This window comes from Falco peregrinus, chromosome 14 (assembly GCF_023634155.1).
Source record: "Falco peregrinus isolate bFalPer1 chromosome 14, bFalPer1.pri, whole genome shotgun sequence".
Taxonomy (NCBI): domain Eukaryota; kingdom Metazoa; phylum Chordata; class Aves; order Falconiformes; family Falconidae; genus Falco; species Falco peregrinus.
The window spans coordinates 1,199,646-1,225,878 of record NC_073734.1 but is presented as its reverse complement, the minus strand read 5'-3'; the positions used below and the strand labels follow the sequence as shown (position 1 = coordinate 1,225,878).

General features: G+C 47.8%; 1 pseudogene; it reads right to left on the bottom strand.

The window, feature by feature from the left end:
- Positions 1-232: 232 nt before the first annotated feature.
- LOC129785692 (hydrocephalus-inducing protein homolog) overlaps positions 233-26,233 on the bottom strand; it is a 67,198-nt pseudogene continuing 41,197 nt past the window's right edge.

Genomic DNA, 26,233 nt, shown 5'->3' with positions numbered 1-26,233 from the left:
GGGCTGGCGAGACCTCTGGAGACCATCTGGTCCAAGCCACTGCTCAAGCAGAGCCCGTCTTTATTGCAGGGAAAGAAACCGTCCCTGAGCCGCCTCGTGTTACTGCTCTAGTGACTGATCAGCCCCAGGACTGGCAGAGATGGCGGTGAAGCACGACAGGCTTTATTGCCCAGTCCCATGGGTTAGGGCCCTGAGGCAACGGAGGGGCAGATGTACCCTGCAAGCCCCCCGGCTACACCGCGAGCTGCCCGGGGAGGAGGGAGGCATTGCACCGGGACAGCAGGACCCGAACAGCTCTGCGGGTCACTGCCTGCGACAGGCATGCAAACCCATCATTTCAACACCAGTACCAGCCATCCCTGGTGGCTTGCTCTCGCCACAGATGGAAAGCGGGTTTTCATGGTGGATTCAAAGAAAGCTGCCCTGGGAATCCCTCCCCCACTTGGAGGTTACTGTTGTCCCCCAAACAGCTGGAAAAGCAGCAAGGAGGAAATTCGCCCCCCTCCCCCTTGGCCCAGGAGGCTGAGCCTGGCCTCTCGCACGCTGCCTGATGCTTTACCCGCAGACCCAACCAAGCCCACAGAGCCAGGCCTGGGTGAACCAGCTCCACAAATCCAGCCCACCTAGCGTGGAGCAGAACAAACCTCCTCCCAACCCTGTTTTTAAGCCCCTCACAGATCCCACCTCCAGTGAGCGGCACAGCCCACCCAGCGTCCGCACAGGAGCCCTCCCTGGCTGCACCAGCCCTGCCCCCCCCTGCCAGGGCAGCGACCCAACCGCCTCCTGCCACGCAGCTTGTCAGCTGCAGCCTCCATCAGTTCAACGGCCTTTCCCTGCGGCTGGCCCCCGGAGATGCCCTGCAACGCGACGGAGCCCACACGCTCTGTAGCTACACAACCCTTACCGTTATCTTTTTGTGCAACACCACAGCTGGTTGGGCGCCCAGCAGGTGTGAAACTCACCTCACCACAGGCAGGCTGAGGACAAACTTCACACCCCAGACTCTGTCACAAACAGCAGTCTGACACAAAGCAAACGCAGACCTAATGGGGAAAGCGTCGGGAAATCCATGCCCTTCCAGGAGCAAAGGGCCACAGGGGCCTCTTGATCTCAGAGCTCCAAAGACACGACTCTCCGTTAAATACCACCCAGAAAACAGAGGGAAAACTTGTAAAGATGATCCAGACTCATTTCTGCACAAACATCTATGCAAGCTGTCTATTTTACTGAGGGGTGCCCCAGCTAAAACTGCCCCCAGAGCCAGGCTCCTCTCGCTGCGTTGGGACGGAATATCTTGCTTTCTCTCCGAGACAGCAATATGGGAACGTTGCATGTAAAAATCAGGCCACAGGCTGCTACAGACCAGTCAATTTTCATTGGGAAATAGCCCCACAGATACTTACCATCTCTACACAGAAGGAAGCAGGGATGACAGCCTGATTGGAGAGGTGGAGAGTTTTGGACGCATCTTGTAGAACTTCAATACTGCTGGAATTTATCTCACTCAGATGCACGTAGACAACCCGTTCTTCTCCAATGCTCACTAAACAGATATTCTGCTCCAGGAAGCAGGTAGGAAAGAAAAAAGAAAAGCAGGGGAAGTTAAAAAATATGAGACAGCTCTAAGTGTCCTCCTCGACTGGGCGATAAGTACGGCTGTTGGAAGTTTTCAGTGTTGCAAGGCTGACACAGAAGGCCTGGGGCAAGTGCAGGCTCGGGAGTGACCCCATCTGAAAGCCACAAGCTCCCGTTCTCAGGGGACAGAGAAACCCTGGGTCCCACGCTCTCCTTTCCAGACCTCCTCCACAGTTAGCTCTCCTTTCTCTGCCTTGTGCCTGCTCCCGCTCCTTCTGCCGCTCAGCCTTGCCCCAAACCTCCCTGACCGCTGCTGCTGCACAGCGACACTTGGACAGTTACTTCTCTGACATTCCCAAAAATGCACCTCTGAAAACCAGCACAAGCCAGAAGCGAAGCAGGCTCTTCAGAGCAGAGATCGTGCAAGTTATGGCCTCTGATGTGTGCTTATGTGTATTCCTGGTATGGCATGAATAACAGGCATTAATTATTCATTACATCATTCAAGTGGTGTTTTTTCTCTTGACAGTCAGAACCAAAAGCTTTCTCCTTGCAGAACTGGCACAGACTACTGGAGGAGGAACACAGATCCCTTTGCTAAACCACCTTCCCACATCATTAAAAACAACGAGAATTTGTCCACTCTTGCGGTGGATTTCACTGGTTCCAAACACCTCAACACTTCAACAGGATCTGAATGCATAGAACTCCCAACACTGACCAGACGCCGTATGATTCACTGGAGGGCACAGAGTACGATTTAACCGAAAAAGAAACCAGCTTCCACGATGTAAAACCTTTAATGATGTCTGGCTCAAGGAAGTGGTATTGACCGCTGTCAGAATCACCAGCCCAACTCAGCCAGAAGCAGCAGCATCCAGAAATGCTCATCCCTTGGCAGGGCACTGCTGCGTGCAACTAAGAGCCAAAAACCTCACCTACCAAGGCTGGGGCCTCCAAAATAAGGAACTGAAGCCATGCACGATGATGCATGTCTGGGCGATGCTGCCCAAAGCTCCCAGGAAGGAGGAGCTGCAGGGAAGAGCTGCGCCTCGCCAGCCAGCTCAGCTTCCCGGTGACAGCGGGACAGCAGCAGCAAAGGCAGGGCAGAGCCCTTTGGGGATGAGCGGAACAACATCTGGAGGATGCCCAGGAGAGCTGCCTTCTGTCAGCCTGTGTACTAACACCACGCATCCTCACCACCAAGGAGAGGGCTTCAGAAACGCTACCCCTTCATCTACAGGGTTCTAAAAGGGACAAGGAAAATGCCATGCAACAGCGTTACAGGCAACATGGCACAGGGAAAGGCAGCAACAAGCGATGGCAGCTCTGCCACCAGTAACGCCAGCGCTGGGATTTACCAGCTCCTTCATGCAGATGACACACGCCAGACTGGAGCTGGCACGCGTTCACCTGCAAACAAAATACCCGACAACGGAGCTGTGGAGGGACTCTGCACAGCCTGGATGAAAGATCTGTACCACGTTCTGCCTGAAACGGTGGTAAAGACCAGGCATCGACACTGGGCACCCCAGCCTAAGGCAAGAACGAGCTTTGAAGTTCTACTGGAACACACTGCAGCGATTCCCAAGGTCAGACTTGCAGCCGTACGGGTAGGATCTGCCACCAGCGCAGGACACGTAACAAGACAGCCAGCTCTTCTGCCAGCCCAGAAAGCTTTGGGTGCGTCAGCTACCAGGGAACTACTGGAACTGCACTGCAACCAGAAGACAGACCTATAGAAAATGCAACGCATCTAGTCCTTTCTTTAGGCACAGCTACGCTTCTCCAGCTGAAATGCTCGCCCTTTGGGCAAAACATTGACACGTTCACGTCCAAACAGAAAAGATTAAGGTAAGGTCAACTTTCAATTTATAAATTGTTAGCCCAAGCGTAAAAGCTTTTCAAGGTACCTGTAGTTCAAAATCCAGCTGACATTTAAACAACTGGTTATTCCAGTGGGGAGAAACCCTCCTCTTTCGGGGAAGCATGCCTTCTGTTTGCAAGCAACTGTTTTGTCAAACTTGAGACTTCCCTGCAAAGCCTGCATTGCCTGGCCTTGCTGTTGACTGGTTTACATGCACATCCCCAGCAGCCAGGGTTGAGATGACCAGTGGCATCCAAGGGATTTGGCATCATCGTTTCAATTCGGTTTATAAAAAGTTTATATCCCTGCAATTGTTTTCAAAATGTCAGCCTTCCTTTCTGTTACAGAAAGCTTCACGTTCTCGGGAATCCTCTGATATCCCCTTCCGTGCTCAGAGAGAGGACAAGACATTTTAAAACAGCTGCTTCAAAAGTTAGTATCCTTTTAAATTAAAGTTTAATTAACTAAATTTGTTCTCGATTTCAGCCAGTGGAAGCCAGGACACCAGATACAACGTTCTCTTGCCTACACTTTGTTGTTGCTGCTGTATATGCCTGAACGCAAATGTCCTGTAGGAGCCTTTAGTCCAGGAATGCTTTGCCTCACCCCTTTTCAAGCTTGGTAGGGAAAAAAAAAGAAAAGAAAAAAAAGCTTGTGCTCCAGATGCAAGCAGTGTGGAGTCTCATGCGTCTTTGGCTGGGGCTTTTGGCAAAGAGATATGATGGATATTTCTCAGGCGGGATGGACCTGACTTTCAGGAAAGCTTAAATCCAGCTTTACAGAAATCATCATTTCAGCACGGTCTCTTACACCGCTCTTGCTTTAGTGGTATTCAGCGATGTCCCCGTGCGCTCCCGAACAAGAGTTCTAATGAAGCAGCGGTTGCTGCTCATCTCGTAACGCAGGAGAGCGAGAGACCCAGGAATTGCTCTGGGTTTCAGACTGGGCTTGTTATCCCGCCTCACACGTCCGTAATTAAACACCATCTCAGACACTTAGATTTCCACCTAAGAGGACACCACCCTTCTCTAGGCATTAGCTGCTACTTATGCCATGAATCCCTTCTTTCCGTGTCCGCACCAGCCACGTATTGTCACGTTCTCCTTTTCCCTGGCAGAACCCCTGTACACTTTATGCCCCACCAAGATGAGTCACACAAAGGCACGCGTCTCGCCTAGCACTCACCAGCGGGTATCTTTCATTCCCAAACACTGAGACACTAGCCACAGTGTCCTGCCTTCCTATCGCCTGGGCTTCCAGCGTCAACGGGATCTCTACCGAGCTGTGAGGCTGGATAATCCCACACGGCACAGGGCTGGAGTACCACACAGCAGCATCCTCCTTGTGCTCCTATAAGGGACAGAATCAAAGACAACTTCAGAGTGACCTCTGAGGAAACTCCAAGCTTCTTAACATCCACCACAACGGCAATTCACCCACATTTTTAAAAATCCCTAGGAGAAAGCAGAAAGGCACAACACAAGGAGCAAGATTTGTATGGGCCTAATTAGCATCCTCACAGGGTCCAAAAGCTGCTGCACTCGCAAACGCCCACTCCGGTGCTGGCGGCCTCCTTGCAGCAGCTTTTCACAACCCTCCAAGTTCTCCTGCATGAAAGCACCCCAAAGACTAGAACAAAACTGCTTTCTGAAGAGTTCAAACCGCTCCTGAAGTTCATATTCAGGTAGCTTCCCGTTCTCTCCAAAACTTTAGGTTTGAATATAAAACAGCAAGGTCTTATCCAAACCCCGTTTTTTTCCTAACAAACCCCTCGATAACGACGTTTGAGGGCAGGAGGCGAACACGACGCCAAGCCTGAGGAAGGACTCCATAGCAGCCTGGAAGATCGCTGTCGTTCACAAGGGTCAGCATCCACTCGCAAGGGAACTTCAGAAAGCACCGTCCAAATGTCAGAACAGGGCTGAGCACGGGCAGTGGAGGAACGACACATCCGGGTGAAGAGATGACCAAAGGGAATTAGAGACACTGAGAGAATGTAGAAGTTGTTTACTCCCCAAACAGCATGAAACAGACACAACGCATTTGTCTCTGCCAGATAGACATTTCCTACCTCTACGGCAATCGATCACCTCTAACTTCTTCTTACTCAACAGCCTCTTGTAAAGGAGGGGCAGCCCCAGACTCCCGTGGCAGAGGCTGCCCAGTGCCCTGCCCCAGTGCTCTCTCATCAAGCTTTGCCCCTCCCTTGCCCCAGGAGGCCGGCAAGGACCCTCCCACAGTCCCAGCAAGGCACGAGCTCTGCGGGAGCCTTCCCACTGAGGACCAGCGCTCCCCAAAGCTCAAGGAAAACAAGACTCCCGCATCTCAGTAAAAGCAACTCCCTCCTCTCCCGTACCGCTCTCGCCCTGCCTGAAACCTCAGCCGCTTGCCCCCGCGATGGAGGGCACCAGCACCGCCTGCCTCTCGCAGTGGGTGACCAGCCTCTCCCAGCTCCTGCAGCTGCCTGGGTCCTCCACACACCAGCCCACACACTGACTCTTCCCATTCCCACTCGTTTTACAAAATTGCAGCCCAGGCACCCAGTGGGTGACTCTGCCGGGGAGAGGGAACAGCACCAGCGAACTGCGTCCCTCTCGTCATTAAACTGGCACCCGCTGCGGTGCAACGGCATTGAACGTGGCTGCAGCTTTTGGCTTAAGTCTGGGAACGTTCATGCTCAAGAGAACCAGAGAAACCTGAGCTCACCTGCCACACCAAGGACTAGTTTCCCCTCACCACTCCTGCCGTAAGCCCCTTTCCCATTTGCACACGCCTTCATTAACTGAGCCAGACCCCAGCTTTCAGCAGGCTGCTTGCCGCCTTCCAAACAAATGCTGCATTTTGGGCCAACCCAGCACAAGCCCACCGCTTGCAGGGAGAAGCAGGGGCAGTCCTTTGGAGATTCATTACTCCTCAAGTCCCAGACAACAGGCCAATAGTGAATATAATCACTGCTCCCTTAAAAATAAAATAAACCAAAAAAAAAAAAGACAGAGGCATGGCCCTGAGCACTGAGCACAGGTGCCTCTCAACATGGGCTGCTTTCAAAGCACGGCTGTGCTCACAGCGAGCTGGGCAGAACTAGCTCGTTAAGCAACATTTCTCATTTGGAGCTGAAGCCAGGACACCCCACGCCAGGCAGCGTGCTGGGCATGGGTACGCGGGGAAAGGTGGCCAGCTGCAAGGAAAGCGCCGGTACCTGGCTGTGAGAGGCACGCCAACACCTCCTGGCCAACACCATCCACGCCCACCACCAGCGCCAGCTCGTATCGCCTCACCGTGCTGGAACACAGGGTGACCTGGTAGAGGAGAAGAGCGTCAAATACTTAATCACTGCCAGAAGCCGTCAGCCACGCATGGTGTCCTCTGGCTCTCACCCACGGTCAGGAAAGGGAGCGATATTTTGCCTTAGTTCTCCTGCTGGTCCACGTGTAGACCACTGTCTTTCCGAGTAACAAAACTCTTCTGGCGATATCCGATTTATTAAGTACGCCTTGCATACCAGGGCATATGTAAGCTAAATTAAAGCACAATTCATGTTCTACTTGCCACTGGGACCAATTTTTACTCTCGACTACAACAGCATAAATCCAGAGGAAATCTGTTGACTTTCACAGAATGAGTCCAGCTTTACAGTGGGAAGCCGAGGGCAAAACGTGGCCCAGCAGCAGCTGTGCAGCTCATGGCTGCTGGAGCTTTTCCAGTCCTCGTTGCAGTGGATGCAACCATTCTGCTCCACACGAGAGGAAAGATAAGACCGGGAAGAATAGCAAACTGCTTTATGCAATGACATCTTTCTTTTAACAGTCACCTTCTGTCCCCATCCTTCCTCGGCCCACTTTAAATCAAATTGCTCTAAGCAGCTCAGACACACACGCATGGCTTCTGTGCTTGACCGTAGGGTACATGATCCTTGGCTTACAACTTTGGAAACAAAACGGTGCTCCGCCCCAGAGTACCCCAGCTCACAAAAACCTAACACGAACACCGATCTCTTACTTGCGTTATGCCCAAAGCCAGCAGCACTACAGCCCTCCTGCGCACCAGTGAAGCTTCAGCTCCACCTGCTGAAGCACGTATGGCCGGGCTCGTGCCATAGCTGGATACCCAGGGCTCCTTGGGAGCGGATGGTCCCCTTGCAGGGCATTATGGTGAATTCAGTTGGCTTGATGTGATGTTGGGCTCCCTTTCTCCAGGACGGGCAAGTGTTGTCTGATATCTGAGCAAAACTGGTGACGCTGCGCTGTCCTGAGCCTTCGCCAGGGATGCGAAGGTTGAAAGTCATGGGAACCAAGGAGGTGTTAGTCAGGCGACACGGCAGGGTGCGAGGAAAGCCTGGGAAGGTGAGACAAATATCAGTCAAGTCCCCGGCTATCCCGTGATTCCTGGTGTGACTCTCCTGTTAGGATAGACCGGTGCTTGTTGTTTATCTCTTTTCAGTGTGAATGAGAGGTAATGGAGAAGCTCAGGGAGGAGTGAGTTGTGACTGAAGTTGCTTTTTCCATGGATGGCACAGCTTGCTTCCTTGGCAATGGGCAGTGCCGTTGGTGCTGAAGAGCTGTCTCTACCTCTGAGGAGCTCTCTCACCTGCCCCCAAACCAGCCCCAACTCTTTCTCACTGATCAGTGTGCACCCAGACAGAGCATTTATTCTGAAAATTCAGTCTGTAAAATCCCCCATTAACTCCATGAACATTCCCCCAGTTTTCAATATACGAAAGTAGGGCATTGTCATGTAAGGAAAAGAAAGGATGAGACCGGGCACTACAACATGATGCGTTGCACTCTAATGCAGTTTCTCTAGGCAGGACCCTTAAGGCATCTCCTGTTTCTGGGCAACCAGACTGAGCACATGACAACTCGGCCCACCTCACTGCAGGCAAACCTGATGCTTCCTTAGAAATGAGCAGGAACTGTGTCTCACCTTACCTAACAAACGGGGACATCACATCCACACTGCCTTTGATTACTGCCCACAAAGCCTGACATCACTTCAGCTCTGACACTTGCTTTCCACAACGGAAAACCAGTGGTACAACCACACTGGGTGAGGGGGTGGCTGTTCTGCAGAGGCAGGACACCAGCCCGCAGCTTGGTCTGGAGCGGACACCAGCTCTGCCAGAAGACACCTCCCATGCCCTGCTTACCAAGTGCTATTTGAATAAAGACAGGGAGGAAAACCACCCGCAGACACAGCAGATAGTTCCTCTGTGCCCAGCAGCAGTGACCATTGCCCACCGCCAGCAATTACTCCGGCAGGGAGGCGGGGGTGGGGCACAGAAAGGACATGCACCGACTGACCCACTGCACAGCCCCAAATGGGACCGAAGTCACCAGATGCAGACAACAGCCAGCAGCACAGTGACAAGAAGCAAAAATACAATAGCTGCCTTCAGCTGAAAAGGCCTTGTTAATGAAATCAGATTAAAGTAGGATGAACCTCCTATTACACAACCGCATTTCTGCCGGTGCGTTTCTTGTGGGTCTATTTATTCAAAAGGAAGCAGAGAAGTGGCCGAGTGGTGATGCAGGGAGAGGGGGAAGTGGCTCAGGGAAAGTACTGAGATTTCCTAGAAAGTCCACGAACCGCATGAAACCACAGGGGCATCCTGGGCACAGAATGATCATGGCCCTTCAATCAAACCCCAATTGATTTCACATGTAAACTTTAGACCATCTCAGTACAAAGCCTTTTCTCTGAGACTCGAGATGGAGAATCAGAATCTGCATTTCAGTGGAGATGCTCTGGGTGCTCAGCCACCGGCTCCGTCAGTGGAGCAGTGCTTCGGCTGGGGAAGGAGAAGGAGCCCACATCTCTGGAGACATCACTGCCCAAACCAATGCCGAGCTACTGCCTGGGCTTATTACCGGGCAGGTGATAACGAGGAGCCCTCACAGCACAAATTAACAGCTCACACTAAAGGTCAAGTGGGTAAGTGGTGTCCTCGCCTTGCAACAGGAACGTTCACCCTGAGCAGCCACAGGCTAGCGTGTGGCTCCAGCTCCCTTCTCCTGCAGCCCCATCCCCTGGGCCCTTCTGGGACAAGGGCTTTCACCATCATTCTGCCGCCAAGGATTGGGAGGTTGGGGCTGAGCAGGCTCTGAGGGCACCAGGAAAATACTGACTTTCTATTCCTTTGGTCCTGTTTGATCTCACGGCAGCAAAATACCACCTGAGCAAGCGGCAGCCCTGGTTCTAACACCCTGAAGGCTGCTGTGGAGGAACACAAGTGACAGACGCTCCCAAAGCGCTTCATTTCAGTAAGGCACAGACCTCCCCACCAGCGGTCCAAGCCCAGGGCACACTCACCAAAGGAGACGTCGCCGAATGGAGGGAAGGTACATGGAAAGGGAAAGTCGGTCCGATGACACAGCCCCTGTAAGGACAAAGGCAGAGGAGGAACTGGCTTGGTTAAAAAGAACTGCAAAGTGTTCGGCTTTCGTTACCACCGGGACGGATAGAAGCTGGTCTCAGCAGCACGGTGGGTTTCAAATCAACCCGTCACCCCTGCGCTCGGCACAGCATCCCTGTGCACAGGGGCAGCCAAAGCAACGTGGTCAGCAGGTGGCGGCTGCTGAGGTGGCTCAGGGCACCAGGGCAGGCAGGGTACACCCCCAGGTTGCTGCTGGCCCAGTGAAGGACCCTGAACAAGTGATGGCTCTGTGCCTCAGTTTCCCCATCTGTCATGTGACGGGCAGAGCTGTCCATGCAGAAGCAGGTTCATTGTAACTAGCCCTCTCAGCCACAGGTTCCCTGCTTTGGTATCTCTTTGCTGGAACTGGCCTTTCCATGGCCTATATGGACATCTTCCTCAGACCTTATTCCACACTACCATTATGCGTGCAGGATTTTGAGGCACGAATCCACAGGAGCCCCAGACATCTACTGAGAAACGCAGCACAAGTTCTACACAGTGGATGGTGGAATCTTGGAGGAAAGTATCAGCTTGTTACCAGTGCACCGGCTGACACATCCAAGAGCAAGACTGTTTGCACCACCGAACATGAGTGTCCTGAAGCCACCACACCAGCCCGCCCATCCCTAAATTCAGAGAGGTTCCAAACTCCAAAACTCACCAACATCCACTGAAATCAGCACTTGAAGCTGCACAACATTCATTAATTTCATGGTTGATGCCAATCAATGCCAGCTCTGCCTCTTGGTGAAAAAAACAAATACAGATCAAGGAGCACAGTGACCCGTGCCTCCTAGTTTTATTCACAGGACTGCCACCGGGTCTCTCGTACACATGAACAGACCCCAGCCTCCCGCAGGAGGGACCTGCCCTCACCCGTCGTGTCCCAGTTCCAGCATCCCTTTCTAAAGAGCAAAAGAACAAGCGTTCAGGACCTCGTCAGGTCTGTTTCCAAGCAAAGAGTGATCACCTATGGTTTGGGCATCTTCTGACTGCACAATCAAAAAGCACTCAAAATCTGACTTTCAGGAGTTTCAATCCCATGCTAATTCTCGATTCCTGGAGCTGAATCCGTTCCTGAGAACAAGTTAGGTAGCAAATCCCTTCTGGCAATGAGGTTCCCTCTCCAAGGACCTCACGTAATCAGACTTAACCTGCCAAGCCCCAGCATCCTACTCTGGATGGAGCAAAGGGAGCAGACATGCTTTCCGTAATAGCACTTGCCAAAAGACAATAGAAAACTGCCTCCAAACCAGCCACAACTGGGTCTCACACTGGGAAACTGCCAAGGGTGAGCCTTGCAGCGAGGGGGGAAATAACTGCCGCTTCTGCTGAGCACACAGGAGCTGTGCCCAAGGAAGTCAGACCTGAAGGACTGCCCAGAGGGCTCGGCCAAGCAGCCAGCCCAGAGCCCTGTGCGCTACAGCCGGTAACAGCGCAGCTTGCAAGAGAACGGGGGAAGAGGGCAGTCTTTATGGCAACAGCCACATCTTCCAATAGTGCTTCTGAAGGGAGATCGGGGTCCTCGCAGAGCAGGAAGGAGCACAAGGTAGGAGAGGAACCACCTGCACTCCCACCGCTGTTCCTTCCTCTGCAGCCCCATGTCCCACCAGCCAGCTCATCTCCACTCAAAAGAACTGGGAGTTTTTCCCTCCCTGGAGAACTAAATCCAGTGCACAACCCCCCCTGAAGAGGGAGGCTCGGCTTGCCCCGGTGGGTGGGCATCTCAAAAGCATTTGAAACAAACAGCTTGAGTTGTGGGGCTGGAGAATGAGAGATAAGGGCTGGACAGGGGTCCTTGGAACAGAGGCAAGACAGAAAGCAAGGAGGCAGATGCCATCTCGAGGAGAGGAGTCTGCAGTGGGAATTACTGTGGAGGCACCCCCCAGGCTCCTGTAACCCTCCTCACCTGACGGTCAAGGTCACGGGCTCAGGGGACCCATCCGCACTGAACCGGAATCCTTCTGTGAACTGCCCCAGGGCGGTGGAACTGAAGGAGATCTGGATGACTTGGAGGACATCTGGTAAAACGATGCCCTCCTGGGGGAGAAAGGAGAAGCAGGAGCCCAGAGCGGTCGCCGGAAGGACCAACTTGGAGGGGGCATCAATGACTCCTTTGTTAAACAGGATCACCTGCAGCAGCAAGAAAGCAAAATGGAAATACATGAGGAATCTTCTTTCCTTACAGAAGGCTGATTTGTTTTCTAATTAAACTTCTACAAAAGGCAGAAGAAGCTGTGTGCTGCTGCTTGGCTGAAGCCAAAGAAAACACAACAGGACAGTTTCTGCCTTTGGGTTTTTGCATGCAAAAAACCCCAGTGATAACTTCACATAAACAGAGTCACTCTGGGTTTATTCCACTGACACAGAGCAGTCCGCTTGGACTTGCAGGGCTGAGGATGTGCTCAGCATCACCAAGGCGATGCAGACCTGCCCCAAAGAGCAGCAAAGGGCGGTCGCAGCATTACAGCGAATCGTCACCTAACTGCTCCCGCTCCAGATGAGCCCAGTCCTGCCAAGGGCAAAACACATTCAGCTCCCGTTACAGCCAGCAAGTTTACTGGATGTAGAAAATACCTCGGGACAGCCCCATAACCAGCTTCAGCAGCACTCCCCGACTCTGCTAGGGTACGTCAGTGAGGCGCATTTTGTTCTTTTCTTTGATCTGAGAGTCTCTTTGTCTTTGCTCAACCAGACATGTCAAGAAAGGATGAGAGTGAGGGGCATAGCAGCTCCACCTGCTCTAAAGAATCTCTTTCATAAATATTCACAGCCATCATCTACTAATTTACCATTATTTACTGCTCCAACAAGCTACACAATCCTGCAGCATTTGCTGAGATTCAGCAAGAAATGCCCACACCTGCCTGTGAGTATCAGCACACTGGTGGTCACCAAACCTACCCAAAGCAAAGCTCTACAGTTTCCGAAGGCTGCAGGTGAAATCCGGCCATTTCTGTGGACTTATCTACCTGCTTGGCAGTTATTTTCCCTAAGTTTTGTCCTCGCAAAACCTGTCAGAAAAACTGAGACAGAAGCAGAGGTACAGCCCTTATTTTTTTAATTTTGCAGCTGCTGTTGAAAACATTCCTGTATTCAAATTCTGCACTGGTAACTTGGAAACTACTCATATGTTTTACACCTTAATTACAAATTGCACTTAGGGATCCTACACTGAAGTTTACCTCCAGTCTGGCTACTTAATACAGCACTTGGAGTATCATCTACTTATTCACATTTTCTCCAGTAATGAAACCAACACATTGATATATATAGAATCAATAAAGAATCAGCATTAAAAAATGCATACATACAGTGCACAATATTTTGGCAAGAAAACACCTTAACGTGTCCTTCCCTGCAACAGTCAAGCTTTTGAAAGTGTCTGGCACGATGTACTGCCTCATTTTCTACCGCCTCCAGTTGCTGTATCTTGGGGGTTTTTTTGGTTGGTTTTTTTTTGAGAAAACTTGCCACCATCGGCGGGGGGAGGCAAATACCCAGAAAGCTCCTTTGCTTCATTTCCAGAACTGCCCTGCTCTGTTCATAGAGCCAGAGGGGCACCAGGTCTGAAGGGTGGCAGGAGGCTGCTCAGCAGGGACAGCGCTCCCGGTGCCTGCGCGGGCAGCTCTGCGCGGGGAGGCTGCCCGGCTTCCCTCCGGCGCCAGGATCCAGCAAGTTGCGCTTCACTGAAAGGTGTTTGCAACAGACTCGAGTCGGAACACAACACCTTTGTTCCAGCTGCTTTTTAACTGCCAGGGTACCAGGGCGCAGTGCATCTAGGGCTGAAACAAAAGCCTCTGGATCCTGACCTTTTTGACCCGGTGTTGCTATCATGTGTCAAGGGCTGGATTTTCTGCATGAAGCCTCCCAGCTGGTCTCAAAGGGAGGTTGCCAAAACGCAGGGATCGGGGCTTTGTGGACAACATACACACCTTTCAGACCCCATCAAAACTATCCAGATTCTGCAAAAACTCCCACATTTAACTTACATCAAATAATGCGTGCACATAACTGCCTGTGTTGCCAGAAATCCAGCAGGTGCACAAAGCTCACTGCTGCCCCAGGGGCCATCAGGATCCACCCCAACCCCAGCAAGCCCCACTGCTCACCTCGTAGCTGGGGGCTGACGCAACAAAAACCTTCCCGATGTCCAGCTGGTCAAAGCTGAAGCGCAGCTGGGGCCCTATGCCGCTCCCTTTGATGCGCAGGGGCAGCCTGGTCTCACGGCCTGGGGAGAGGTTGCCATGTCAGTACAGAATTCCTTCGGTTCGCCTGGACTTTCCAGGCAGCCTCAGAGCCAGTCCCTGACTCCGGGCTGGGTGGCACCAGCACTAGATGCTCCGCGAGAAGATACGGGACCCTTCTCTTCCCTCAGCAGATCAACTTTGCGGCTGGTTTCTAACTTCTGACGGAGCCCTTGGGCTGGTTTGTAACTTAGCAATCAGTTTGCACCCTCAGAAAGTGATGCTGCATATAAAACATGATTTCTGAATTCCTTCCCATGCACTTAAACGAGCTTTGAAATCCATTCAGAGAAGGCACAAAGCTCACAAAACAGAGCCGGAGAGAAAAATCTGCTGTCTGTATCGCTGCAATCGGAGACGACCGCACAGGAGCTGAGAAGTATGAGCCCAAGCAAGGCAGAGCAGCCTGCTGACAGCGATACCCCAGCAGCCTGCTGACAGCGACACGCGCACCCGAGCGCTGCCTCAAGCAGGCAGAGCATCTCAGCCACCACCTGCGCCTAACGTAGGGCTCCGTACCGGGGTGCTCCAGGGCTCACCGCCTGCAGCAGCGCCTTGTTAAGACGGGGCTTTACGGTCTCCAGAGAGCAGCACTCACCTGTTCCCACCATCAAACCAAGAGCTCAGCTTTGTAAAGACGCCCCACCTGAAGCATACTGAGCAGTTACGGAAAACCAGCCTCCTCGCTACTGAAACCAGATAAGCTCTAAGTGTACTGCTAACACACATACCCCTTGCTGCAAAGGCAACTGAGACCACAAGGCTTACAGCTGAACTCCAGGATGCTGAGTTTCTTCCTTAAGTCTGCTAAGATGGCATAGTGCAGGATCTTTCAGTCTGAAGCCTTTCTTGAACCACTGGAGCAGCCTAAAGTGCCTGAATTCTAGCTCAGGTTTTGGCTTAGGTCCCCCTGCTGTTATAGATTTGCTAAGAAGTTAAGATTGATTGACTTTATTTGATTGATTATTTGATTTTATAAAATCAATCATGTAATAGAAATATAAGAGGATAAGAAAATATATTTTAATGAAACTTATAGTTATAGTAAAAAGCGGCTATAGAAGATCCTCTGTACAGCCCCGTACCAAGGCCGGAGGAATTGGTCAGAATCACCTAGTAGGAATGTTTAGAACTTAGATAACAGACTTAAGATTTGAGATGATTGTTTATATGTAACCTAGGAGGATGTACTAACATGTCAAAATGAGAATTTATGTGAACTGGGGAGAGTCGAGTGAAGCAACCCACAGTTGCCGGCCAAGAAACAGTTACCTCAAGTGGCAGGTAATTCCGGCAGGGGGAGATCGAGACCACCGACTCACATACCACCTACCCAAATCGTACCCCAGACCCATTTCCGGACCTGTCTAACCTTTACTGCGCAGAATCGGGTATGGGAGGAGAGTATGTTAATGATTTATGGGAAATCTTACGATTATGCATGGATATTTAATGAATATGTATGAATCAGTTCTATACAAGGTGTATGATTTTGAACCATGGTGTGCGTCGATCGTGAGGGGACTCACTCACGCACCCGGCCGTCCATAAAGAAAAGTCTGCTTTGGTGTTGATAAGTTCTTCATTCCGAGATTTCGGTAACAGTTTTGGCGACCCAGATGGGACCTCGCGGAAGGAGACCGGAGGAGTCGGGGACCTGATCGGTTCCAGCCGGCACCGAGGATTTCTCGGGGACACCCATCGATCCCCGATCCGTAAGGCTCTTCGCGACGTTCCCTGGATTTTGGTAAGACACTTCTTCTTGTAATTGTAGTAAGTGGGTAGGAGTCCCACTATAATAAGTGTATGGTAAGGAGTGGGTTGGAGACCCACCAGTGGGTTTGAGTCCCACTGAGTAAGTCTGCCTGTCAGACGCGGTGAAAGCTGCGCAGGGTTGGACTAAAGGATCCTTGTGGAAGAGGAAGCCTAGGCGCCTGCCCGTAAGACATAAGCGAAAGCTATTGCAGGGTTGGACAAAAGTGGAAACAAGAGAACCTACATGCTATAGTGTTCTCTAAGGTAGTGCCTCTAACAAGAAGTTAGGAGGGGTTTTTCTTCTGATACAGAATTGTTTATTGTGTCTGTGTATCGAGAAGAGAATTAAGAAGTGTATAATATTGTGTTTTATGTCTTTGTTTGAAGTAACAATTGTGGAAAAGTGTGAGTGTGGCTGTAAGGGTGAGACGTGCAATTAAGCACGAAAGCGAGTGTGGAGCGTGGATCCGCGGATCGGGGAGACAGAGTTGAATAATTGTGTATTGTACTGTGAGTGATTATACCATGGCATCTAAGTTAACTCGGTTGTTTAAAAGTAAAAGCATGCGTAATCTTGCTGTAAATGATAAAATCCCGAAAAATTCTCCATTGGGATGTTTATTGGCACATTGGGGAGATTTATATGAGGATTTGCCAAAAAGCCAGATGATTGAGTATTGTAATAATTGGTGGCCTCTGTATACATTGGAAAATCAGGAAAAGTGGCCCATAAATGGAACACTGAATTATAATACTGTTCTGCAGTTAATGTTATACTGTAAAAGGGAAGGGAAATGGAGTGAAATGCCATACGTGGATTTGTTCTTTTACCTGAGACAGAGAAAAGACTGGCAGGATGAATGCAAGTTAACTGATGGAGATAATTTTGTGATGGCTGTAACTGCTGATAACAAGAAAGTAAAAAGGTGTTGCTCAACTTGTGAGATCGGGAAAGGTTGTTTAAAGAAAAAGATTGTCACTGAGAGTGATGATGGACCAGAATTAGATATATCCCCTCTTAGGAGAGAAAGGAATCAGGGTCGAGAATCTAGGGCACGAGAACAGGCGATTGAACCGGATAGCAGTGGAACAGGAGATGTGGAAGAGAGATTATCGGAGATTGTAATTCATACTCCTGTTTCACGGAGAACTCGGCAACAGACACAGACTATAGCTCCCCTGCGACAGGGAGTTGGTAGTGATGGACCGGTCTATGTGAAAGTACCTTTTACAGCTATGGATTTGATGACTTGGAAGCAGGCAGCAGGAAATTATAGAGAAGATCCTGAAAAAGTGGGCAAGGTGGCAGATACTATAACTAGAACACAGAATCCAGACTGGAATGATTTACAGGTGATCCTGGATAATGTGTTAGATGATACAGAGAAGCAAACGGTATTAAAAGCTGGTAAAGCTCAGGCAGAGTTGGATGTGATGAGTGGAATTACAGGTGGAACAATAGAACAGAATTTTCCATCTGGGGATCCGCAGTGGGATCCAAATAATGTAACACATAGAGAAAGACTGAGACGGTATCAGAAATGGGTTTTATATGGGATTAGACATGCCATGCCTAAATCTCTGAATTGGTCTAAATTATATGAAGTAAGACAAGATAAAAATGAATCTCCCTCAGCATTTTGGGAACGATTAAAGGAAGCTGCCAGAAAACATACTGATTTGAGAGTGGAAACAGAGGCAGCACAAATGCAACTGGCTTTGATTTTTATGGGGCAATCGGCACCAGATATAAGGAAAAAACTCCAGAAACTGGAGGGAGAGAATTCAAGGAGTTTGAATACAATGCTGGAAGTCGCATGGAGGGTATATAACAACAGAGAAAGAGAAGAAAGAAAATCAAGGAGAACAGATTTATTGGCAGTAATGACAGGAACGGTAGACAGAGGAAGGGGCAGAGGAAGAGGACGAGGATTTAATGGGAGGGGAGGTTGTATGCACTGTGGCCATCGGAAATTTAATACCCCCTTAGGAGTAAATCAGTGTGCTTTGTGTAGAGAGGAAGGACATTGGAAAAAGGATTGCCCTAGAAACAAGAGTGTTTCTTACGACCTTGCCAAGATAATGATTTTAGACAACTGAAGGGGACCGGAGGGAACCCAGCTGAACCTCTGGTTAAAATTTAGCTGGGAGATAAAGAAGTTAAATTTTTAGTAGATACAGGAGCGACATTTTCGGTATTAAATACATGTAAAGGAAAAATAGGAACAAAACCAGCCAATATAATAGGAGCAACAGGGAAAGAAGAAAACCAGGCCATTCCTACAACACCTAGATTTGAAATTTGGAAATAAGATAATTACACATGGATTTTTGTATGTACCAGAATGTCCGATACCCTTGTTAGGAAGAGATTTGTTGTCTAAATTAAATGCACAAATTGTTTTTGATGAAGGAGAACTTTTCTTGAAAATACCCGAGTCAAAAACGGGAGAAATCTTGATGATACAAGAAAGAGTAAAGGAACAAGAAATTCCACAGGAGGTGGATTTGGCAGTGATCCCTACTGTATGGGAAACAGATATTCCTGGTAAATCGAAGCTAGCAGAGCCTGTTAAAATAGATTTGAAGGAAGGCGCAGGAACAGTGAGAATTAAACAATATCCAATCAAATCGGAAGTGAGACAGGAATTGAAGAAATTGAGTGATAAATTTTTGGAGTATAACATTTTGGAAGAATGTGAATCTGAGTATAAGACTCCTATCTTACCAGTCAGAAAACCCTCGGGTGAATATAGGCTGGTACAAGATTTGAGAGCAGTAAATCAACTAGTTAAGGATATTTATCCTGTAGTAGCAAACCCTTATACACTGTTAACAGCATTAAGGGACACTTATCAACGGTTTACAGTGCTTGATTTAAAAGATGCTTTCTTTTGTATACCTTTGGAAAAAGAAAGCAGAAAACTGTTTGCTTTTGAATGGGAAAATCCTCAAACCGGGCGAAAGATGCAGTTGACATGGACTAGATTACCCCAAGGATTTAAAAACAGTCCAACTATCTTTGGAAATCAATTAGCAAAGGAACTTGAAATGTGGAAACAGGATAAATCAAGACCTGGGCATTTACTTTTACAATATGTGGATGACATATTGATTGCTACAGAAGAAAGACTTACCTGTATACAGGTGACTATCGACCTCCTGAATTTCCTGGGACTAAATGGATACGAAGTGTCCAGGAAGAAAGCCCAGACAGCCTGCCAGACTGTGATATATCTGGGCTTTGAGATTTCAAAAGGACAACGACAATTAGGAAAAGATCGCAAAGAAGCTATTTGTGGTATACCTGAGCCGAGAAATATTCATGAACTCAGAGCATTTTTGGGAATGACTGGGTGGTGTCGCCTTTGGATCATGAACTATGGGCTAATAGCTAAACCGCTGTACGAGGCCCAAAAGAACCCTCCCTTTGCATGGGGCCCACAACAACAAAAGGCTTTTGTAGAGTTGAAACATGGCTCAATGTCTGCACCTGCCTTGGGACTGCCGGATCCAACCAAAGATTTCCAGTTGTTTGTTCATGAAAGGCAACACCTTGCACCAGGCGTGTTAACCCAGAGGATAGGAAGCTGGAAACGACCAGTCGGATATTTCTCTAAACAACTGGACACAGTGAGTAGAGGGTGGCCAAACTGCCTTCGAGCAGTGGTAGCAACAGTGATGCTCATACAAGAAGCTCGGAAATTGACTTTGGGAAGAACAATAACAGTCTATGTCCCACACATGGTGATAACTGTCCTAGAACAGAAGGGGGGACACTGGCTGTCTCCCAGCCAAATGATGAAGTACCAGGTAGTACTGACTGAACAGGATGATGTGATTCTAAAGACAACTAACCTGGTAAATCCTGCAGTGTTTTTAAGTTCCATACAGGAAGAAGGACAACTGGAGCATGATTGCTTGGCTGCCATCGAGTATGTTTATTCCAGTCGTGAAGATCTGAAGGATGTACCACTGGAGCGACCAGACTGGGAACTGTATAGTGATGGAAGCAGCTTCATGGAACAAGGAGTCTGATACGCCGGATATGCGGTAACAACAGAGACTACAGTTATAGAAGCAGGAGCATTGGCGAGTACCACATCAGCCCAAAAGGCGGAACTCATTGCTTTAATTCGAGCCTTAGAGATAAGCAAAGACAGGAAAGTAAATATCTGGACTGATTCAAAATATGCCTTTGGGGTAGTGCATGTCCATGGAGCTTTGTGGAAAGAGAGGGGGTTATTGTCCTCTCAAGGATCAAACATTAAGCATCAAAGAGAAATTTTATGATTATTGCAAGCAGTTCAAAAGCCAGATCAAGTAGCAATCATGCACTGTAAGGCACACCAGATTTGGAATACAAAAATAATAGCTGGGAATAATTTAGCTGATAGAACAGCAAAAAAGGTAGCAAAGAAACAAGCATTGCAAATGGCAATAATTCCTTCTAAAACAGTAACCCTTCCTAGGGAAAACCCGAGATATTCAGAGGAAGATGACAAACTGAGTCCGTTATTAAATGCTAAGAAAAACTTAGCGGGATGGTGGGTAACTCCTAATGGACAGGTAGTAATTCCACCTCTTGTGATGAGAGAGATAATTCAAACGAGACATCAGGAATGTCACTGGGGAGCAGAAGCCTTAGTAACATCTTTACGAAAACAAGTAATATCAGTTAAGATGTTGGGAATAGCTAAAATGGTAACTGCAAAGTGTGAGGTATGTTTGAAAAATAATCCAATGATTAAGAAAAAGGTTCAAATGGGTAGACTGAAATCTGGTGTAGAACCTGGAGATTATTGGCAAGTAGAATTTTCAGAGCTGCCTAGACAAAATGGGTACCAGTACATCCTGGTAGGGGTTGATACTTTTACAGGATGGCCTGAAGCCCTTCCCTGTCGCACTACACAAGCAAAAGAAGTGGTGAAGTGGTTATTACAAGAAATAATTCCGAGATTTGGAGTTCCTATTGGAATTTCTTCTGACAGAGGTCCACACTTTGTTGCTGAAGTAGTCCAAAGTGTTAGCAAAGTATTGGGTATTAATTGTGACCTACATTTATCTTGGAGACCCCAATCTAGTGGGAAAGTGGAAAGGATGAATCAAACTTTGAAACGACAAATAAGTAAAATTTGTCAAGAAACCAGTCTAAAGTGGCCTCAGGCGCTTCCATTGGCATTATTACGAATCAGGGTACAGCCAAAGAGTGGAACCTCACTCAGTCCTTATGAATTATTATATGGAAAACCATATGAGTCTCCAGAACCAAATCCAAACGTACATGTAAAAGGAAAGCAGGATGTATATAACTATTTGCTTTCTCTAGGAAAAACTCCGGCTGCAATTCGGAGTGCAGTAATTTGGAATAGACCTTTATCCCTGGAAAATTCAGTGCATGATTTCCAACCAGGAGATTATGTCTATGTGAAGACCTGGACCTCTGAACCTTTACAGGAACGTTGGAAAGCACCTTTCCAAGTACTGTTAACCACTTTTACGGCTATCAAGATAGCAGAATCGGATGCTTGGATCCATTATACTCGAGTGAAGAAAGCACCTATTCCATGGAAGATTATCAACTGTGACCCAAAGACTTTAAATTTGACTTTGAAAAATGTCTAATTTTTCATATCAGGTTATGATCGTTCTTTGGATTCCATTTGGGTTGGTAGTGTTGGCAGGATCATGGGCTGACTTGGTGGACAGGAATGAAAGACAAACAGAGACAGAACAAGTGATTGAAATTCCCAAACAAACGGCTGAGGAAAATTTGATGGTAGGATTGATTAAAGGATTTGCCAATTTACAAAATGTCACGCAGATCACCGCTTGTTTACCAATACCGAGGGCAGTAGGTGAATCTATTCCATGGGGAATCTTAACCATGAATCTGACCAAATTAGAATATGAAAATGAGACAATGGATTGTAAACAAGAACCTAGGGAAACTTGGGAATTGCAAAAGGTTAAAGTTGGGGAAGAATCACCAGTATATTCAACCATTTGGGAATGTAAAGGATGATTTGTAGCTAAACCGGGATTATATGGAGATTTAGGGAACAAGGGATGGTGTTACTAGCCTAAAATGGCTACAACAAACACCAGTGTATGGATAACCGAGACAAAATGTGAGAAAAAGAATCGAACCCTACAGGAAAAGGAAATAGTTTGGGATTCGGTTTGGTCTATGACCTTATATTCCCATTTTCAGTATATGGCAAAAACTCCTTGGTGTTTTACCTGGGATGGAAAAGTGTTTTCAGTATTACCCTGGGTCAATGATAGATCAACTTCATTGGGAGAAAAGGAGAATAAAATAGTGCCATGGTGGAAATGTGAAAAAGTGTATGATTGTAGCAATGCAGACTTAATAATTCAAAGAATCCCTCCTTTGGCTGCCGCTTTAAAATATGGTTGTTTTTGTCGAGGTCTTAAGAATACTCTCAATCTATCTAGCGCCTATATACCCAGAAGAGGAATTATGTTTAGTTGTAGAAAATCTACTATTCAAAGTCCAGGACATTTAATTTGGGCATTGAGTGATGGAACCTGGACAACTCATCTACCATTAGATGGTAAAGTGAAACAAATAACTTTAGGCGTGCCAACATTGTGTCCGATTTGGAAGAAATCACCATTTAGAGGATCTCTAGAAAATTTAGAACTGAAACGAACAAAGAGATCTGAGACAAATGATGATACTTGGAATGAACCATCTACAGGAGTGAAAATTGGCTGGGCAATTGAATCACTTTTAAATCCTATAGCATCATATAGAAACAGAGCATGGCTTTATAAGTTAACTGGTCAAGTGGAAAAATTAGCAAACGTTACCAAAAAGGGGTTTAAGGAATTGAATATACAATTACAGGCGACCTCTAGAATGACTTTACAAAATAGAATGGCACTAGATATGCTCCTACTTAAAGAACATGGAGTATGTGGATATCTCAAAGATAAACTGGACCACTGTTGCATCCCCATTTCAAATGTCACACAAGATGTGGAACATGATTTGGATTTATTAGATAAAATTGAAAAAGAAACAGAATCAATTCAAGAAGATATGTCAGAAGACTGGTTAGGGAAAATTTTTAACAAATTAGGAAGGAACTTGAGCTCTTGGATACAATCCCTAATCAAAACTTTGTTTCTGTTACTGATTGTCCTTTTGATGATCATGTTGGTATATGCATGTTTGAAGAAGCAGTTTACCAACAGAATTGCAATCAATCGTATGATCATGAGAGAAGTACCAACCAGTCCACCAAGGTATAGCCCACCACCAAAATATGTTGAAACAAATGATATGTAAATAATGTGAAAGTATTGAAATAATGATTTTCAACACTTTCAAAGGGGGGAAATGTTATAGATTTGCTAATAAGTTAAGATTGATTGACTTTATTTGATTGATTATTTGATTTTATAAAATCAATCATGTAATAGAAATATAAGAGGATGGGGAAATGTTATAGATTTGCTAATAAGTTAAGATTGACTTTATTTGATTGATTATTTGATTTTATAAAATCAATCATGTAATAGAAATACAAGAGGATAAGAAAATATATTTTAATGAAACTTATAGTTATAGTAAAAAGCGGCTATAGAAAACCCTCTGTACAGCCCCGTACCAAGGCCGGAGGAATTGGTCAGAATCACCTAGTAGGAATGTTTAGAACTTAGATAACAGACTTAAGATTTGAGATGATTGTTTGTATGTAACCTAGGAGGATGTACTAAAATGTCAAAATGAGAATTTATGTGAACTGGGGAGAGTCGAGTGAAGCAACCCATAGCTGCCGGCCAAGAAACAGTTACCTCAAGTGGCAGGTAATTCCGGCAGGGGGAGATCGAGACCACCGACTCACATACCACCTACCCAAATCGTACCCCAGACCCATTTCCGGACCTGTCTAACCTTTACTGCGCAGAATCGGGTATGGGAGGAGAGTATGTTAATGATTTATGGGAAATCTTACGATTATGCATGGATATTTAATGAATATGTATGAATCAGTTCTATACAAGGTGTATGATTTTGAACCATGGTGTGCGTCGATCGTGAGGGGACTCGCTCACGCACCCGGCCGTCCATAAAGAAAAGTCTGCTTATCTACATCACATTGGTGTTGATAAGTTCTTCATTCCGAGATTTCGGTAACACTGCCATCCCATTCTACTCTTGTACGGAAAGCGAGTAGCACAAGGAGCAGAAGGTAGCCCCAGAAGTTGTACACAACCGTCACTGTGGCTTTTGTGCAAAACTATTCCTCTATCCTTTGAGCTCCTTTTGTGTGACACCCACCATTAACTAAAGCTTAGGGACTGAAAGTTGATTTCTTTTTTTATAAAAGTCTGCTGCTTAGTCATTCCAGAATGTCCAAACCAACTTCTTATTGCAAAGAGCAGCCCACGTGTGACTAGATCACAACTCGGAAAAAACCCTCCTGGAACAGCCTTTTCAGTGATCCCTGACTTTGGGCTTGCAACCGTGGCACGGGGATGTTTGATCACATCCAAAGCCAGAAAGGAAGAGCTAGGGAGCTTTTGCTGAATTCAGCGGTTTTTCAGTGGATCCAGCCGCAGCCCAGCTGACAGCAGAGATGAGTTACACTTCACAGCTCAGGCACGCATCAGAGGGCTGTGTACTTCTATTGCACAGACACCCGAAAAGAGGCAGTACTGGGTGCTCGCTGTTCAGAAGATTTTTCCATCTTGCATCACATGTGGCCTAATTTTCATTAAAAACTTGATGTTCTAAACCATCAAAGCTCTTAGGAAATGACAAAGATTTCCAAGGGACAAGTTTTGCCCATAATCATGGGTGAGGCATGCCCCACGGCCACTATCATCAAAAAAAATCAGTGGCCATTCTTTCCCTTCTGCAGCAGGCCCTCAGCCTCTCCTGGAAGGTCTGCGGAAGCTATCCTTTCTTCTGCCCCACCATTGATGCTGGAACTTTAGGAAACCCTGGGAGTTTTACGCTCTCTCCTTCCAGGTGAACCTCAGAGAGTGCTCTCCTGAAAGGAGGAGGAGCAGAGTAAAATACAGACCATTCAGGACAGCCGAGAGAAAAAGAAAGAAAAAAGAGAGTATGTCCCGCTCCTCGCTAGCAGCTGGGGCTTCCAGGAGCACCCAGCCGCTGGCCAAGGCCTGGGTACCCCGGGCTGGGACCGTGTGATGCTCCCACCACAGCATGTCCCAGAGCACATGGACCAGGGCATGGAGGGGCCGCAGCCTCCTTGTCCTCAGTCCCAAAGCCACACCTGGTTCTGTGGAGTGAGAATTCGGATCGGGTTAACACCTTGGCACATCATGGAGGGATTACAACTCGGCATTCAAAGAAACAGGGGTGTGGGTGGCCCAACAGCACAGAACTGTTTCCCAAGTCCCTAACTTCTGCTGCTTTCTGGCACTCATTTTTTTGCCCACGGAACGTCCCCAGGTTTTGAGGTTGGTTTTGAACGTGATTCTCAACCAACCACATCAACACAGAGATCCAGTTTTACACGATGTAGGACACGGCAAGTGAAGGAGGGATCAGCACTTAGGATTTTGCTTCTCCCTGCAAAAGCGGCTTAGAAATGGGTTTTGGAAGAAATCAGATGTAACCCAGTACATTTCCATATCCAGAAAAAAACAACAAAAAAAGAATTTTAGGTGATTGAGCCCCCCCACCACGTGCTTCCTTCCAGCACTCAAGAGCCATGGCTTTATTTGCATGAATAACTAAGAAAGTTCATTTTGAGCTTAAACAAAACAAATTTCAAACCACTTCTTAACCGCTGGCTTTGCAAGTTGCACAGTGCTGATGAGTTCTGTAAATCACCTGATCCAGAAGCGTTCGGCTAAGCAATTTATGGAGGCAACTGCAAAAACACACATGGAGGCCAGCCACTTCCCCGTGGGGCTCGAGATCCAACTGCAATTTCACAGTGCTGCACTAGGGCAAAGCTACTAAATATTCCCTGCAAGGGGCACACGCTGTCTGCAAATCGTCCTCCAAAGGGATCTGTGACTGGCATGCAAATGCACGAGGAAGGCTGTCACACCGCTCAGAGTCGTCAAGAAGCAAAATTAATGACTCCCTAGTTAAAGATCACGGGTTTCTTCTTTAAACTCTTTTTGCACCCTGGGACGGTCTCCACCCTGACGATACAGCGGCTCAGCTCCGTTTTGTGAGGGATGGGGGGTAGGTGACCTCCTTGAGGTCCTCTCCCAAGGGGCCCATGGAAGAGTTCAGATCTCCTGAGGGACCACGAGGGTTTTTCCAGAGCAGGCTCCTCTTTCTAAACACCGATCGCTTGCCCAGCTCTGTTTCCTGTAACTCCCAGGTTGCATGTAAGTAATTTTCCTATTTCTCTG